This window comes from Arvicanthis niloticus, chromosome 8 (genome assembly GCF_011762505.2).
Source record: "Arvicanthis niloticus isolate mArvNil1 chromosome 8, mArvNil1.pat.X, whole genome shotgun sequence".
NCBI classification, from domain to species: Eukaryota; Metazoa; Chordata; class Mammalia; order Rodentia; family Muridae; genus Arvicanthis; species Arvicanthis niloticus.
In genome coordinates this window covers 61147304-61165292 of record NC_047665.1, presented here as the reverse complement: position 1 = coordinate 61165292, position 17989 = coordinate 61147304, and positions in this window count along the sequence as shown.

Here is a 17989-nt window from a genome sequence, read left to right as displayed (position 1 = left end):
AGTCGTGCTCTTTCCCACCAGGCTACACAGAGCTCCTTGAGAGCAAGTCCCATGACACAAAGGAGCTTGCTTTCTTGTCCAAACTCCATAATGATGTTGGTTCATTGATAAAAAGTTATTTCTACCTGGAGTAGGTTCTTGGGCGGGGGGAGAATAGCTTTTTAATAGAGAGCTGGCAAATCACATCCAGAAGCACAGATCCAGTGGCCCATGGAAAATGGGAATGCCAAAGACACATTCACTTGGGCTATATTATTTTCATTTCTCACTCACCAGATGCCATGTAAAATAAACAAAAGCTCTTGTTCCTGGAAAGAGCAATTAAACATCAAGCCTTCTGTCCCTTAAGAATGCTTCAGGGGCTGGAGAAATGGCTCAGCAGTCAAGAGCACTGGTTGCTCTTCCAGAAGATGAGGGTTTGATTCCCAGCTCCCACTTGGTGACTCACAACTATGTGTAATTCCAGTCCTGGGGGATCTGATGCCCTCTTCTGGCCCCTGTGGGCACTGCATGCATGTGATACACAAGTAGATGCAAACCCCCGCCCCCCATACACAAAGTTTTAAAAAATAAACAAATTTTAAAATAATACTTCAACTTTTTTTTTGGTTTTTCAAGACAGGTCTCTGTGTAGCCTGACTGTCCTGGAACTCACTCTGTAGACCAGGCTGGCCTTGAACTCAGAAATCCACCTGCCTATGCCTCCCAAGTGCTGGGATTAAAGGCATGCACCACCACTGCCCAGCGAGAATACTTCAACCTTAACCTTGAAAACACCACAATTCTATTTATTGGAAGGTCAGTCCTTAGACTCTCCTCTGAAGTAGATGCCCATCCCTTCCCACTTACCACATTTTCTAGCTGAAGAGCTGATAACTGCCAGTCTCTGCATTTCATCCCTAAGTCTCTTTTCAATAAACTCCAGCCTGTCAATCAACAAATGTTAGCTATTCAACAATTCTATTCCAAAAAGCTTTGGCAGGTTTTCTGAATTGTTGAGGCTTGGGTTCTGCTATAGTCTGAATGGTAAAGGTCCTTTGAGGATCCCTGTTTTTAAAAGCCTTGGCCCATATTTTGACATTACTGAGAGAGAATTGAGCCTTTGAGAGGTAGAGCCTAATGCAAGCTCTTTAGGTTATGGGAGTATAATCCTGAAGAAAACTGTGGGATACAAGTCTCTTCTTCTACCTCTTAATCAGAGGTAAGTGATTTTAATCTGTCACAATATTTCCGAAGTAATATATGCCCACAGCCAAAGGGGCTGAAGTGCATGACTGTGATTCAAATAAGCCTTTTATTTCTAGATGGTTACATTTCATTGTTTGTGGGCTTTACTTTTCCTTTGTTGTTGTTTGCATGGGGTGGTTTTGATTGGTTGGTTTGTTTGGGGTTATTTTGTTTTGTTTTGTTTTTTGCTTGGTTTTTGGCACTGGAGACTGAAGCCGGTGCCTCACAAGTGCCTAGCACCTGCCTTACCACTGAGCTACACCCTTGGCACACCTGGCATTTGTTATAGTTGATGGAACCATGACTAACACAGGTTCAGAGTCTTTATATTTCCTTAAATCCCTTAACATTTGTTTACTTAAAGAGCTCAAGGAAAAGGTGTTTTAATGACCCATCATTAAAGGGTTACTAATTTTACACTCATAAACCCTTTCCATCTAACCCCCATTTTATAAGACCCAGGTGGAACACTGAGCGAATGCTATTGGAGAGGCTGTGCTATCTAAAGCAAATGTGCAGATTATAATTTGAAAGTTGCTAAATTACCACTCTTCAGACTATTATGCCTAACGTGATAAGACAGTCGGGCAAGCAGGGGTGATGAAAAGAACCAGCAATTCAGCAATGAGGCCCAAGTTCCAGGTATCCCAGTGATTTGTGCATATACTTGAGTGTAATTTACAATTGTTTGTAGACAGGCCAGTGGCACATCAGCTAGATAGATGATTTTTAGAACACCCAAATCAATTCAGGTTTTCATATGGTGACAAGCTTATCCATGGTACTATTTACTTTATCTCTGAAAATGTAGTAAGTTTTGTTTAGGTTTTTTTTTTTTTTCTTAAAAATGTATTAATCAGAGGCTGGAGAGATGGCTCAGCAGGGAAGAGTACTCACTGCTCTTCCAGAGATCCTGGGCTCATCCCTAGCACCTACTTGGCAGCTTGCGACCACCCGTAACTCCAGTCCCAGGGGACCCCATGCCTGTCCTCACCACTGCAGATAGCAGGTACACATGATCACAGACATACATGCTGGCAACACACTCATAAATAAAGATAAACAAAATGTTGAAGGGGTGGAGGGTAGAGCACTTGGCTTGCATATGTAAGGGCTGATCCTAGGAAGAAAGGAGGAAACCAAATAAAACAAAAATATATGGGTGATCAATACCAAGATGTCCTAATAAAATTAACTGATCTCCAAAGAGATGCTTGAGCTTTCTTTTAAAAAGTCAGTTTGGGGCTGGTGAGATGGCACAGCAGTTAAGAGCACCAACTGCTCTTCAGGAGGTCATGAGTTCAAAACCCAGCAACCACATGGTGGCTTACAACCATCTGTAATGAGATCTGATGCCCTCATATGGGTGTCTGAAGACAGCCACAGTGTACTTTGGGTCGGAGCAAGCAGGGTCAAAGCAAGAGGAAGAAGGGAAGGGAAATAACAATAGTTAGTTCACATGTATTATGAAGATATGCATCTATATCTCTATATCCATATCTATGTATCACCCTGTGGCAGAGGTTTCCTTTTCTTTGCATGATGACAGAGCTATAACCACAGCTTTATTTTTACTAGTTAAAAAAAGCATCTTGGTCTATTTCATTTGTGTGTTTCCCTACATGTGTGTATGTGTACCACATTCACGTCTGGTGCCTTCCAAGGTCAGCAGAGGGTGTCGGCTCCCCTGGAACTGGACTTACAGAAGAGCATGCGCCACTGTTCTGTGCTGGGAATCAAAGCTGGGTCCTCTGAATGAGCAGTCAGGGCTGTCAATCACTAAGCAGTCTCTAGGACTCCTTACTTACTTTTGGGGGAAGGCTGCTTTTTGGGGGGAGGTTGTTTGTTTGGGGTTTTTTTGTTTGTTTGTTTGTTTCAAGACAGAGTTTCTTTGTATAGCCTTGGCTGTCCTAGAACTCTAGAGATCCACCTGCCTCTGCCTCCCAAGTGCTGAGATCAAAGGCATGCACCATCTATTTTTAAGCTAGGCTCTCACTAAATTGCCCAGGCTGGCCTTGAACTTGCAGACTATCTGGCTCAGCTTCCCCAGTAGTTGAGATTACGGGCCTGCATTCTGGGATCCCAAGGGACAGCCTAACCAAATTGGTGAGAGCTCCATGTTTAGTCAAAGACTCAATCTCAAAAAATAAGGTGAAGAGAGACTGAGGAAGACACCAGACATCAGCCTCCGGATTTCTATATACACAAAAACATACATATACACATCCACACCTGCACACGTGCACACACCACAATATATGAATAAAATAAAGTCCCCAAGCAAGGGATGTGTAAGATAGGAATTTCACACTAATAGCTGACAATTGTTGAGCACATATTCTGTCACAGGCCCTGGTCTAAATGTTTGCCTGCCTTCAGTTCATTATTCCCATATCACATTTTATTCTATACAGAGGAAGAGACCAGGACTTGGTAAAGCTAAGTCACATGTCCCAGGTCATATAGCATGAGTGAAGGAAACCCAAGCAGCCTGCTTCAGAGTCCTGCTCACAACTGCTACACCACAGAGCCTGTCAGTATCATAGAAAAATACTTTAAAAAGGAGAAAACATAGAAAAGAAGAATCTACAGGTCAAAACCAAACTAAGATTATTATATCTCCTGGGGTATATTTTTTCTATTCAAACATCTCTCCTGGTTTTCTTTTCTTTTCTTTTCTTTTCTTTTCTCTTCTCTTCTCTTCTCTTCTTCTTTCTTTCTTTCTTTCTTTCTTTCTTTCTTTCTTTCTTTCTTTCTTCTTCACCATAAGGGATTTTTAAATGAACATAGGCCCTTGGGTATTTACGCAGAGAACATTGTCCTGTGTCTGTGATTTAGGTCTCAGAAAAGTGCACACTTTCCCCAACCATCTCCCAGATGTGCGTTTTGCTTCTTCTACTGTCTGACATTGAGACACTGTCTTGTCAGTTCATGTTAGAATTAAGACTCTATTCTTAGCAATGGAATGCATTTGTCAGTATGCAGAGATGTGTTGTAGGAAGTAAGGACAGTCTCTGTGCTCCTGCCTCTCACGTAGAGAACTAGGTCTAAGAAATTAGACCCCTGGTTATCTTCCCTGATATCAAGTTTACTTCATCTGCTACAGACACTGAGAGTCTCATCCATTGACTCTCTGTGTGTGCATGTATATGTGTGTGTATGTGTTGTATGTGTATGTTTGTATATGGGCACACATATGTGTAGGCACACATTCATATGTACATGTGCCTATGGAGGCCAGGAGGTTAATGTCTGGTGTATTCCTCAAACATTCTCCACTTTATTTGTGCACATTATTTTTTATTTTCATTTGTGTGTTTGTGTGACTCTGTACCAGGTGTACCGGTTCCTGAGGCGGTCAACAAGAGGACAGACCCACTGGACTTAGAGTTACAGGCAGTTCTGAGATGCCCAATGTGGGCATTGAGAACTCATCTCAGGGCTTCTTTAGAAGAACAGCAAGTGCTCTTAGCCACCAACCCCTCTCTTAGGTGCCACCACTTCATTTTTTTTTTTTTTTTTTTTGAGATCTCTCCCTTAAACTGAAGCTCATATTTCTGCTAGACTGGCTGGCCAGCAAGCTCCAGCGATGCTCCTGACCCCCTGTCCTTGTCCCCCATCCTAGGTATGGAGACAGGTATGCCACCATGCAGGGCTGGGGATCTGACCTTACTTAGTTTCTCATATTTTCACAGCATATTATGGACTAAGCCACCTCTCTAGCCCATATTTGGAATCTAATAGTATATTCCAAATCACTAAAGAAGATAGAATTGATAACCTGTATGATACACCATGAAAATGAAAGATATTTAACAAGGTTTCCTTTTATAATACAAAACCTACCACTGAGCTACATCAACAGAGCAGGGTTTGTAAGGTCCACCATTGATGTGAAGACCTAGGAGTGCCCTTCAGAAACTCCCGAGAGCCTCAGTTGCCTTGTGAAACATTTGTAGCTTAAAATAGACACTATGTGTAGAAAAACGAGTGAAGCACAAATCTTACCCTGGAGATGTTTAAATCTAAAAGAGAAAGGAAGGCTCATACACAGAAATAATAAAATGGATTTAAGCTCCATGGTGGTCCATCTTTATTGTCAACTTCATGGGGTTTAGAGTCACCATGGAAACCCATGTCTGTGATATTGAGAAAAGTTTGACCAAGGAGGGAAGTCTCCCTAAAGCATGAGTGGTGCTGTTCCATGGATGGGGGGCCCAGACAGAATAGAAAGGAAGAAGCCAGCTGAGCACAAGCATCCATTTGTCTCTGCTCCCCAGCTACAGATACAATGTGACCACCTGCCTCCTGCTGCCCTGCCTTTCCACATCATGATGAACTGCATCCTCAGAGTATGAAACAAAGGAAACTCTTTCTTAGGCTGCTAAGTGTCCAGTATTTTGTCACAGCAACAGGCAAAGTATCTAGTACACACTGTGATGAAGATACACATAGAAACCAGTGCCAAGGGCAGCTGAAGAGTGCCAATATCCAGCAGGCATCAGAAGTGACTGTGCAGTAAAGATGCAGGTCAAGATCGTCTGGAAGGACCAGGGAGAAGTTGCCAAACAGACAAAGTACTGTGTGGACTTAAAAATGGAAAAGCATGTGAAAAATACCAAACCAAGAATGGTGAAATTATCATAATAGTATATTTACTCTATCACAAAATTACACTGGATTATAACAACAAAGATTTCTTCCTCACATCCGTCATACGTTGATCAGGGACCTGAGTACGGTATGGTCTCAGACTCTACTACCTGCTATGGCAAAGGGAGTTCAATTCAGGTCTTGAACTAGCAATTAATTGTTGTGTCCCCAAAGTGACATGTATCACTTCCAATTATACACCATTAGCTGACAATAGTAACACAGCCCCACCCAACAAATAGGAGCCAGAAAGTGGGATCCTATCATTGTACCCAGAAGGTGAAGAGGTAGAAAGACAGTCATCCCTTGGCATTCTACAGGGATCAGTTCATTGATCTTCTTCCTATCCCCAAGATACCAGTGTCTGTGGATGTTGGAGTTCCTTACGACACAATATTTGCATAAAATCTACCTACTCCTCCCATATACTGTAAATCACCTCTAGGTGACTTATAGTACCTAACAAGATGTAAATGATATGTAAATATGTTACACTGTACAACTAAGGTAATCATGGCAAAGAAGAAAGACCTGAACATGTCTAGGACAGACAAAATTAAAAAAACAAAATTAAAAAAACACCGCACGCCGGGTGGTGGTGGCGCACGCCTTTAATCCCAGCACTTGGGAGGCAGAGGCAGGCGAATTTCTGAGTTCGAGGCCAGCCTGGTCTACAGAGTGAGTTCCAGGTCAGCCAAGGCTATACAGAGAAACCCTGTCTCGAAAAACAAAAACAAAAAAACAAAACAAAAAAACAAAAACAAAAAAACAAAAGACAAAACATTTTCCATTCACAATTGAGTCTGAAGGTACATGGGTGTGGAGGGTTGAGTATATTTGACAAACAGCACTAATGACCATCAAAAAATTCCACATTAGCCCCTGATTTCAGCAAGAGTGTGGTATGTGTTGAGTTAGAGAGCGTAGCAGGGGGTCCGCAGCAGAGGAGCCTAGACAAAAGGTCTGTTGGATTTGTTTAGACTGAGGTGACACTGTTAAGTGCTTTGATGAATGCGATCATCAATGCTCTACTCTGATTCTGTTACCAATAGGAAGTATAGGACCCCGTGGTTGCTTTTCTGCCCTTAGTGTGATAGCTACAACCTTAACTTCAGTAAATACTGAATGTCTTTGAATGAGTTCAGACCAGAGGCTTCAGAGAAAGCCATGACTACAAAACTGCTTCTTAGAGACCTACACTGGATGCCAGTAATGGATCTGGATGGCTAGAGTTAAGGGATCTTCAAGTCTGGGTTGAAGTCCTGAGGATATGTCAAAGACAGCCTAATTAGACAGAGTTCTAGATGCTATTGCAGTATCCCTACAGGTGTTGCAGTCTCTCAGTGGGAGTTCATTCATGATCTCCATAGAGCTATGCCTTAGCATCCTGTGGCTGGTGAGTGGGTTGAGCACTGCTGGTGACTGACTGCAGAGAACCTGATGCAGGAAGCTAGTCAGCAAGTAATTGGCTCCATCAATCTGCCTAGTGAGAGCTGTTTGCTCTTTCAGGCTTTTGCCAGAGGGCTACAGCAATAACCTGCCTACAGGGTACAATAGAGATGGGCTTTGTTTGTTTGTTTTTTAATATAACTTAGTCCAAAGAGAGGCACCACCCAGCATCCCAGTATTGGGTGCCCTAAATACAGAGCAGAGCAGGGTGTTGTGCAGAATATAAAAAACCAAGAGCTCCTTTGACATCTCATATTCTCCTTTCTTTAACCAGGAATAATGTATGGGGATAGTGAGGTATTTCTGCAAAGCACTTTGGACTGCTCAGGAAAGGCAGCTGACAACATATGGTTTTAATAGTATGCATCTTTTTTTTTTATTAGCTGTCACATCTGGCTCCTTTTGCGGGGGTGGGGGGGGCAGGGATTGGGAGTTTTGTTTTCCATTTGGATTACAAAATAAATTACTTCAAAAGAAAAGCCATTTCCTGAATCACCACCTACAAGACTTTTACTAAATGGGTGTATTTTATATTAGATGTAAATAATCCTGGAGTGTCACAAGATTCTTTTGTCCAACAGGGGTTTTATAGCTGGAGAAAAAACAAAAACTATCAATTAACAAGACCCTGCCAGTACCACATCCCCAGGAGTGCCTTGGCTCTGCAGACATCAGCCCTTTTAAATAAAGCCTATGTAATCTATCTCTGTTCTACATATATGGTTTAGTGTAGGGTACTTGCCTAGCATGCCCACAAACATGGGTTCAACTCCCAACACGTATAGAATCTATAGTAGAAACGTATGGTAGTTTTCTACTTAAACCAACTTAGACTTTTCCATAAGATGAACGTTTTCCTTTGGGTAATGCTGGAAACAGAACCCAGGGGCTCACAGATATTAAGCATGCACTCTGCTATGGAGCTATACCCACAGTGTTTTAGTAAATGTGAATGCTGATGGTGAGGGAGGAGGAGACTGGGTGTGCTAGCCCACACTTGAATCTCAGCACTAGATTAGGCAGAGAAAGGAAAATCATAGAAAGTTTGAGGCCAGCGTGGTCTACTAGGGTGTTCCAGACCACCCTGGGATACATAGCAAGACACTGTTACTTTAAAAAAAAATGGCAACGTTTCCATTGATAGAGTGCTTGTCTCCCATGCACACAGCCCCAGAGCCCTGGGATGTAACTGCTGACCCCACAAAGCTAGGACAGTGGTACACACTGTAATCCCAGGGGAAGGTAAGAGTAGAAAAAAACATGTCAAGCTCAAACTCACCTCAGCCAAGAAGTGAGTTTGTGGGTAGCAGGAGCCATAGGAGACTCTGTCTCAAGGAGGAGTGGGCTGGCTGGGGCTGCTGTGGTTTTTCAGGTTTCCTACCTATTTCTAAACACACATGAAAGGGGAGAGAAAACAGTCATCCAAAATGTTACAGAACCGCAGCTCCGCTAAGAGCTTCCCAGCATTCCTGGTCTGGCTGCTTTTTCACTAATTCACCAACTAAGGCATCTGTGAAACTTACACCTCAGATGGACATAAATCTCTGGGACCATCAGAGCATAACTCTGCTCTGGTGTAGGCACTCTCTCTCCAATGCATTTGGGCACTTAAGACAACAGTTGGGAGAGATTCTTTTTTTTTTTTTTTTAATTCGTTATTTTATTTATTTACATTTCAAATGTTATCCCCTTTCCCAGTTTCCCCTCTGCAAATCCCCCATCCTATCCTCCCTCCCCCTGCTTCTATGAGGGTGCTCCCCACCCGCCTCACCGCCCTGGCATTCCCCAAAACTGGGGCATCCGTCCAGCCTTCACAGGACCAAGGGCCTCCCCTCCCATCGATGTCAGATGTCAGCTGGACAGGAGCTTTCTTCTATGCAAAGACAACAGTGAAGAACTTGGGCCCAAGTACTCCACAGCCCCTTAGCCTTCTTCTGCTCTCTTCCTCTCTGGAGAGCACCAGACATCCACATCTCAAACATCTCCCAATTCCCTGAAGGTTAACGAAGCTATTTCCCGAGGAACCAGCCAGAAACAACACTAGAAGTGGGTTTATTTTTACCCCACGCTTTGTCATCTATCATTACTGAAAAACTAAGAGACAGGTTTTGGCTGAATATACTGTGAAATATTCAAGATCTCCATGCAGAGTCTGGCCCTCGGCCTGCCTGCATTTATCTCTCTCATTTGGAGTGGTCCCCCTCCCTCTTCTGCCAGTGTTCCTCATTATCGAGATGGTTTGGATTCAAAACAGGACACTCGTCTATCTTGGTCAGGCTCCAGAGGGATCCCGTGATGGTATCAGAATGCAGCACCCGTGACGTCATAGTTTCTTTCACAGAAATGTTTTCGGTTTTTTCCCACATTTTTAGAATGTTTTGTTGGGAGTGGGGGTGGAGCAATGAACGTGATGATAGTGTGAGTGGGTGATAGTGTGAGTGGGTGGTCAGAGGACAACTTTCAGGAGGCGGGTCTCGCCTCCTACTGTAGATTCTGGGGGTTGAACTTGGCTGATCAGGCTTGCGTAGTGTGATGGTTTGTATATGCTTGGCCCAGGGAGTGGCAATATTTGGAGGTGTGGCCTTGTTGGAGTAGGTGTGTCACTGTGGGTCTGGGCTTTAAGACTTGTCCTAGCTGCCTGGAAGTCAGTCTCCCACCAGCAGCCTTTAGATAAAGATGTAGAACTCAGCTCTACCTGCACTGTGCCTGCCTGGATGCTGCCATGCTCCTGCCTTGAGGATAATGGACTGAACCTCTGAACCTGTAAGCCAGCCCCAATTAAATACCGTCATTATAAGACTTGCCTTGGTCATGGTATCTGTTCACAGCAGTAAAACCCTACCTAAGACACTTAGTGGCCCCCTTTCACTCCTGGAGCTGTCACTCAGGCCTGGAACAAACTTTGAGTTTATATAACCAAAGGGACCGTAGATTGGGAAACAAATTTCAACTTTTTTTTTTCCAATTTCTTTGCTGCAGAGCCTAAGGAGAAAAGAAAAATGTTTTAGTGGAGAGTATTTTCTCTGGGTTTAAGGGTATTTTTCTTTGGGGGAGTATCTTTTTACTGACTTCTAAGATGGAAATCATATCACCTTCTGATCCTATGCTTTCTTGATTCATGGGATGCATTGGTGAAACACACAGGACTGACTCCCCAGCACCTTCTACTACAACCCATTGCTCAGAGTTTCCAAAGTCCTCAGTTCAACGGGGCATTTGTCTCCCCGCAATTTCATCTTTTCTAGCCATGAAACCTTGATTGGAGACTCTCAACGCAAATCCAGACGGCATAGATGGTTGTGTGTTCAGGTCTAAGCCCTGCCCTGGCCTTTTGACCTAATTGCGTATTTCATTTCAAGTTTCCTCTGAATCCACATTCAACTTCTTTGTAAGAAACATCAAACTAGTGCCTCATCTTTTGAAATACAGAAATAGTTCTTCCAGAATAGCTTTTGACAGGTAAGAAAACAGCATCAGAATTTTCCCAGGGTTACAGGAGATAGACAACACAAATGACTGTATAGTCTCAGGGAGAAATGAAGAGGTAAATGTGTCAACTTGTTTGGGTACCAGAGAACCCACATTAAAGATGACATTAGGCGCTTCTGTGAGGCTGTCTTAGGTGAGATTAGCATTTCAGTCAGTGAATTGAGTACCCCAAGGCAGGTGAGTGTCACACAATCCACACTAGGATCAAGCTGAGAGAAGAGGACTTTCTTTCTGCCTGCCCAATTGCTTTATCTCAGACATTAATCTGCCTTGGACTGGGATTTTCATCATCCAGTCCTTAGTTCTCAGGCCTTCTGATATGGCCTGCAGTTCCTGGGTCTCCAGTTCAGATAATAGATTATGGAACATCTCAGCCTTCATAACCACATAAGCCACTTCCTTCTCATATTTCATGATGTACTCACTGTTGGCTCTGTTCCCTCTACAAAATTCTGACTTGGGCTACAGAGATGCCTTAGTCAATTCAGAACTTGCTATGCAAGTATGAGGACCTGAGTTCAAATCCCCAGCAAACACATAGAAAGTCAGACTACATGACCATAACCCCAGCTGGCTGTGGGGCGGGTCAGGGTAGAGACAGGACAATACCTGAAGCTCACACACCAGCCAATCTACACACACACACACACACACACACACACACACACACACACACACATCTGATTTATACTACAGCTTTAAATGAAAACCAAGGGTTTCCATCCTTGGTCTTCAGAGTTTGTACATTACAAATCTCACCTGAAAATCTCCATAGCAAAACCTAGGTTTTGTGAAAGAAGTTCCAAGCCTGTGTCTGTCACTATTTGGGGTAGGGAATAGCACAGGGTCATGGCTCTGCAGCAGAGGAGCTTCTTCTGTTATCCCAGCAAGGCCTAAGACAAAGAGCTCTCCTTCTATTGGGAAATGAGACGAACACCACTAGGTTCTCAGCTATCTTATATGCTGTCCTCTCACACACTCGTCAGAGCCAACATTGCTCAGGCTAACCCCCTAAGGGGTTCAAGTCACCCAGCAATTAAAACCCAAGAAGCTGGGTATGTGTGGTTGGGAGCTTGAATCTTAGTCAACACCCAACAATAACACGGAAATCCACCACTGCTATGCAATCCCTGAGCTTGCTTCAAGATGTCACTTGCATTTCTCAAGCACATATCCCCAGCTTTCTTCTTCTTATGAGTCCATCGTATTTAACAGTAAGTACACAATCCAGCCTTAGGATTCTTTCTCCCAAGCCCTCCCAAAGCACCTAGAAGGTCAACGCGGGTTTTTCCCTTGGTGTTTGGCTGACTCAGATCTCTCCTCTCTCCATGGTTGCCTTGAGGAGGCCGCAGTTCCAGGTTTTCTGGTTTCAAGATAAATTGGCAGAAATCTGAGGCGATGCCAATACCGCCCTCCTGCCCGCAGGCAACTGGGTCCCAGTGGGAGGTCTCTTAGCAACCGGGCTCAAATCAAATATTTGGGTGTCTGGACACATTCTGATTGGAATGAGATCATGAACAAAAACTTTTCTCTTTCCTTCAACTTAGCTACTGAGCATTACGAAAGGATGCTTCGTCCCTGCGCTGGCTCCCTGCACTGGGTAAGCGTGACTCATGCGGCCACTCAATTAGAGCCCATCCACACCATCGCAGTCCCAGACTGGCAGGCCACAGCTCCAACATCTATTTCTGGCTTCGTATATATCCTTAGACAAGAGGCTCTAACTTTTTGTTGCTGTTGCTGCTGCTGCTGCTGCGCCTGTGCCTGCGTGAAGCTCAGAGTTTTAATTTGACCCCGTCAGGCCCTCTGCACACAACCCTTTCCAAAAAATTAGATGTTCATAGGATCGCAAGGGCAGCAAAGGCGAGTCCAGTGCTGAAGGTGCCAGGAGAAAGGAGAGCTTCGGGTACCGTGTTGTTCCATCTGCCGTGTCATCTTCCTCCAGATCCCCTGCAAGTGACAAACGGCAAATGAGTGGGAGAAGGGGGTAGATGGATGGCAGCCAAGACAGCTTCACATCTTTTCTTTTCCAACCTCAAGTCCTAGCTTCACCCTATTCTTATTCACTCAAGGAGAACGATCTGCAGGGAATCTGGCATTGGTTGCTAATTGAAATAGATATTTTTTTATTTGCGGGGGGGGGGGTGGGCAGGCGGGCCTTTTTTTTTCAACTTTTGCCTATATAATTGAGCTTTTTAAAAAAAACCTAGTCTTTTAGCCTGACTGTGGTACCATATACCTTTATTTCCAGCTCATCAGAGGTAGAGGCAGGCAGATCTCTGTGAGTTCAAAGCCAGCCTGATCTGCATAGTGAGTTTCAGGGCAGCCAGAGCTACATAGAAACCCTGTCTCAAAAAAATAAATAAATAAAAATTCTAATGTATTTTAAACTTTATTATTGGACAATTTTATACATGTATATACTATAATCTGGTCACACTTGCCCTTCCACCCTTCTGAAATTTAGTCTCTTGACCTCAAGAGAGACAGGTGGGCAGCTCAGACCACACAATACCATAACCCAATAGCTCACCTATGTGTACATCATTGGTAATGAGCAGGCCACTCCACTCCTGCTGTGTGTGCCCAGATGTCCAGCTTCTCCATTCAGTCCCAGTGGCACTATCATGATAGGGCCCTTGTCTCTTTGTGCATGCTTGCATGTGCTTACCCACTGGAGTGCGTGTGCAGGCAAGTGCACACATAGGCCAAGGATGAATGCCAGGTGCTTTCTTGGTCTTCTCCATCTTTTCTTTTGAGACAAGATTTCACTCTGAACCAGGAATTCTCCAATTCTGCCAGAAGGCTGGCCAGGAAGCCCCAGGGCCCCTCCTGTCTCCGCTTTCTAACTCAAGGGCTACAGGTGTCACCATACCACACCTTTTCTGTGGCTTCTGAAAATTCAAACTCAGGTCCTCATACTTCCGTGACAAGTGCCTTACCTACTAAGCCGTCTTCTCTGGCCTCCCTTGTCACCTTTAAAAGACACATTACCATAGTCTTGGTGGAAAACATTGTAAAATTTTAAGTAAACACTCCATGAGTGTAATTGACACTCAAACCGTACTGAGGTGGTGTTTCTTCTTTTGATAATAATGGAACTCCAGAAAGTACCCAGAAAGCAGGAAGGTAGGAAACAAGGCTGCCTCCTCTCTAAGGCTTTGTGGCCTTGAGCAGGTCAAATAATTCCTTCCAGCTGATTTCCTTACCCAGAAAATGAAAGTGTTAGCATTCTCTCCACAGATGGAGTGTTTTAAGGCCACCAGGCAAGGAGTGACTGACAAGCATCTAACATGGAGAAGCCAATCTGCTGTCTATCATAATTCCATGGCTTTCTCACATGAAATACTGAGTCTTTGGGGGCATTGCAACATTACAAAAAAAAGCATGCTTGGCTTCTTTAAATGTTCTGATTACAACTCCTTATCAAAATAAGCTCCAGAGATGTATAATAGGAGTTGGCACCCCAGCTTTGGTGGTTGTGGGTAACCCAAGTTTACTAAATCAACCCTTGGTTTAAAACAGACACACACACACATACACCATACACACACACTTATGTTAATAACAGAACTTTTGCTAAAAATAATTCTAACTAGAAGAAATATTTAGGGTAAGGAAATATTTAGGGTAAAGGCAACATTAAATGAAAAACTAAGACAGAACCAGGTTAACAGTGATCAACTTTACAAAATAATAAAAGTGAATAGGGTCCTCTGCATAGTAGGTGCTTTTCGTGACTTAATCTTGAAGCCCATACTTTGCAATATGTTTTTGTTTATAAATAATATGTATTTTGATTCAGTCCTTGGTTATCTTTACAAAGTAACCCCTCCCCTCAGCTCAAGCACACTGTGCAGATTCTCCTTATCAGGCATTTCCTGGGAAAGAAAAAATGGAGGGGGGACACAAATTTTTCATAATCCTGAAACTTTTGGGACACAGTAAATGAACACAACTGTACTGCTTTGCCCGAACAAAAAAACAAAGGCTTTTACTTTCAAATTACACAACCACAAAGATCAGTTGGTAGGGTTTAATGTGTGTGACTAAGTGAGAGGAAGACAATTTGGCTAGTCCAGGCCAGTTGGAAATAAGAGCCAGGATTTGAACCTAAGTTACTTTGTAGGTCTCCTTTGGCAACAACAGGATGAGTGATTAAGATCAAAGACAGCTTGCAAAGCTGGATGAAATATTTGTTTAATTTTCTTAAAAGCATCAAAGCCATAATGAGACAGTGAAGAAACACCAGCCAAAGTCAAGAAGACAAAAGCCAAAGCAAGTTACTCCTGCTCCAGAGCTCTCAGCCTGGGGCATCAGTCAATCCCAAAGAAAAGCAACTTGGAAATGAGCTCCTCATTTGATAAGGGGATAAAAATTCCAAAGCCCAGGGACAAAGTTCAGGATCAAACCATTGCGAACTTTCAGTCAGGTTCTTAGGGTTCGGAGACATTTACTTTACACTCACTTTTGCATACACTCCCCACCCAGACATGGCACTGAATCAGCATCTGCACTACCACAGGAATGCAGCTGTTAATTCATGAGTGAATGAATCAGAAGACAAAGGAGGCAACTCTATGAAGTACATATCAGAAATATGGACTACCAGGAAGGTCTCCCAGACAAGGGAGAGGGTGGCGGCTGAGGAATAACCTCTTGACCTACAAGCACAAAGCAGAGTGCAAACTAGAAATAGCCTGTGGTGGTTTGTATATGTTTGGCCCAGGGAGAAACACTATTAGGATGTGTGGCCTGTTGGAGCAGGTGTGACCTTGGGGGAAGAAGTGTGTCACTGTGGGGGTGGGCTTTGAGACCCTCAGGTGAAAAATATAGAACCCTCAGTTCCTCCTGCACCAGGCTTGCCTGGATGCTGCCATGCTCCCATGATAATAGACTGGCCACGTTTAGCCTACCCCTTTCCCTGCTCTGGTCTATACCCTTTCCGATACCTACAATAAAAACCTTCTCCTCAACCATACCTCAGAGTGGTCATGTCCTGACTTTATACATCTAGAGCCTAAGAGTTCAAAAAATGAGTCTAGCAGGATATTCTCATTCAAACCAGCACAGTAGGCTGACTCCTGGGAAACAAACAAACAAACAAAAAACCCAAAAAACTCATAAGTTCTTTAATTCCCCCCTATGATACTTTATTTGTGGCACTATCTAAAACAAAACAAAAAAAATTGTCAAAGGGATTTGGGCTAACTCAATGGTAGAATATTTGCTTCCCATTTCCCCCCAAATTAACTTAGGATGAAAATAGACCTATATGAAACATACCTTTTTATACAAAAACCAACAGCTTTTGAAACCCTTGAAGAAGCACAAGCCAAACTCTGTGTCACACGCTGGTAATCTCAGCATTCGGGAGGCTGGGGAAAAGATTACCTGTTTCAAGGCAGCCTGGGCTACATGGGGAGTTCAAGACCAGTCTGGGCTCCATTGTAAGACTCTGACTTAAGAAAAGAGAGGAGGGAGAGAAGGAGGAGAAAGAGGAAAGAGAGGAGGAAGATGGCAGAACAGGAGAGAAGGCAGCTAGCCACCCGGTACTTAGTACTCAGCGCCAGTACCAAGCCACTTCTGAAAGTACTGAAAGTTGGCTCTCAGTACAAAGATTTATCTGCCCCAGAGAGACAGAGACAGGGGAGAGGAGACAAGGGAGAGGGAAGAAAGGGATGGGGGGACATTTGCCCCAGAGGGATAAAGGACTGCCTCTGGATAGAAAAGATGCCGGATGGCCCATAGGCAAATGGCAGTCCACAAATGAAAAGGAAGGAAGCCCTGTGCTAGGATGAGCTGGTTTGTTAATTAGAATAGCCCAAAGGGGGCTTTTGATTGCTGGACTTCCATACTTTGACAGCTGGACCTTGGTAATCAGCCTTAGGAGGAGGAAGTGGCCAAATAAGCTTTAGGAATGTAATCCAACAGTTTAGCAAAGCTGAGGGAATGGAGAAAGGGCAAGGCTTGCAGGAGCTATGTTTGCCAAGCTCAGACCTACGAGAAGCCTTCATCTTCTACACCTGAACAGACTTCCGTGGGTGTTAAGTTTCAAAGCGCGGTATGACGTGCCAAGGTGTCCCCCTACTGAATCGTGCCATTCTACAGGCCTAGGTTAAAGTAAGCTTTTTGGGGAAGGGGAACAGGATCTGGAAGGGGGTGGGGTATAATAGCAGCTTGTAAGGCCAATGAATGGATGAAATAGCTTCGAGAAAAGTTCTCTTCGAGCAAGAGTTCTGGGTAGTAGAGAGGTGAGAAGGAGCAGGATCCTGCGTGGACTTTGAAATGTCTAAAAGTCCTTGCGATACTCTGGGAGCCTGGAGGCCAGCCTCTGCTTTGATATGCTGATAGGCACTTCAGGTAGCCATAGGTCCTTTCTGTCAGAATTAAGGGAAGTGACTTCGTTTGGAAAATGGGAACCAGTTTTCACAAGTTCCGGAGGAACGCTAGCTTTTATCTAACTGCCAGAAATCCAGACTGAGTCCAGGGTGAGCTCATTTCTGCATATTTGGAGTACCTTTTGGAGTTTGGGGAACTGAAGTAACAATAAGTAGCTCCAAAAAACCCCTAGTTTGTTTTGATGTTCCCCCCTCCCAGAAGCCTATGCACAGGGGACAGCTGCCTCAGGCCACTAGAGGAACCCACAAGCTCCATGTCACTACACACTCTCTTTCCTCTCTGCTCTTCCACCCGAGTCCACTCTAGTCAGAGACCGAGGAAGCGGAGTTTGTATAGCAGATCTTGCCCTAGCTCTGGCCTTGCAGTTGCTGAAAGGTCAGGCAGCAGTTCTCAAAGCCACTCTGGGGGGCAAGCCAGCTCAACAAACAAGCTAATTAAAAGTCAAAATGCAGCCATTTAAAGTAGCTTTATGGCCAATTGAAGCTGACAGCAGAAGGACCCCACAGGCAGTCACTGGCAAGCCCTGGTTCTCTTTCCCTCCTTTCTGTAACCCCTACCATGTCATACTGTCCTTGTGACTTCAGGAGCTTAGAAGAGTACTCTTAGAAATGGCACACAGGAATGATTGCTTCAATACTGTGCTAGCCTTCACGTTTTTCTAAACAGCATTCAGCTTCCAGAGGACTTGGGAGTTCTAGTGGAGTGATTTGCTCTCTATTGAAACAGCTACGTAAACTTTTCCTGACCTTCCTGGACTACAGAGGACTCC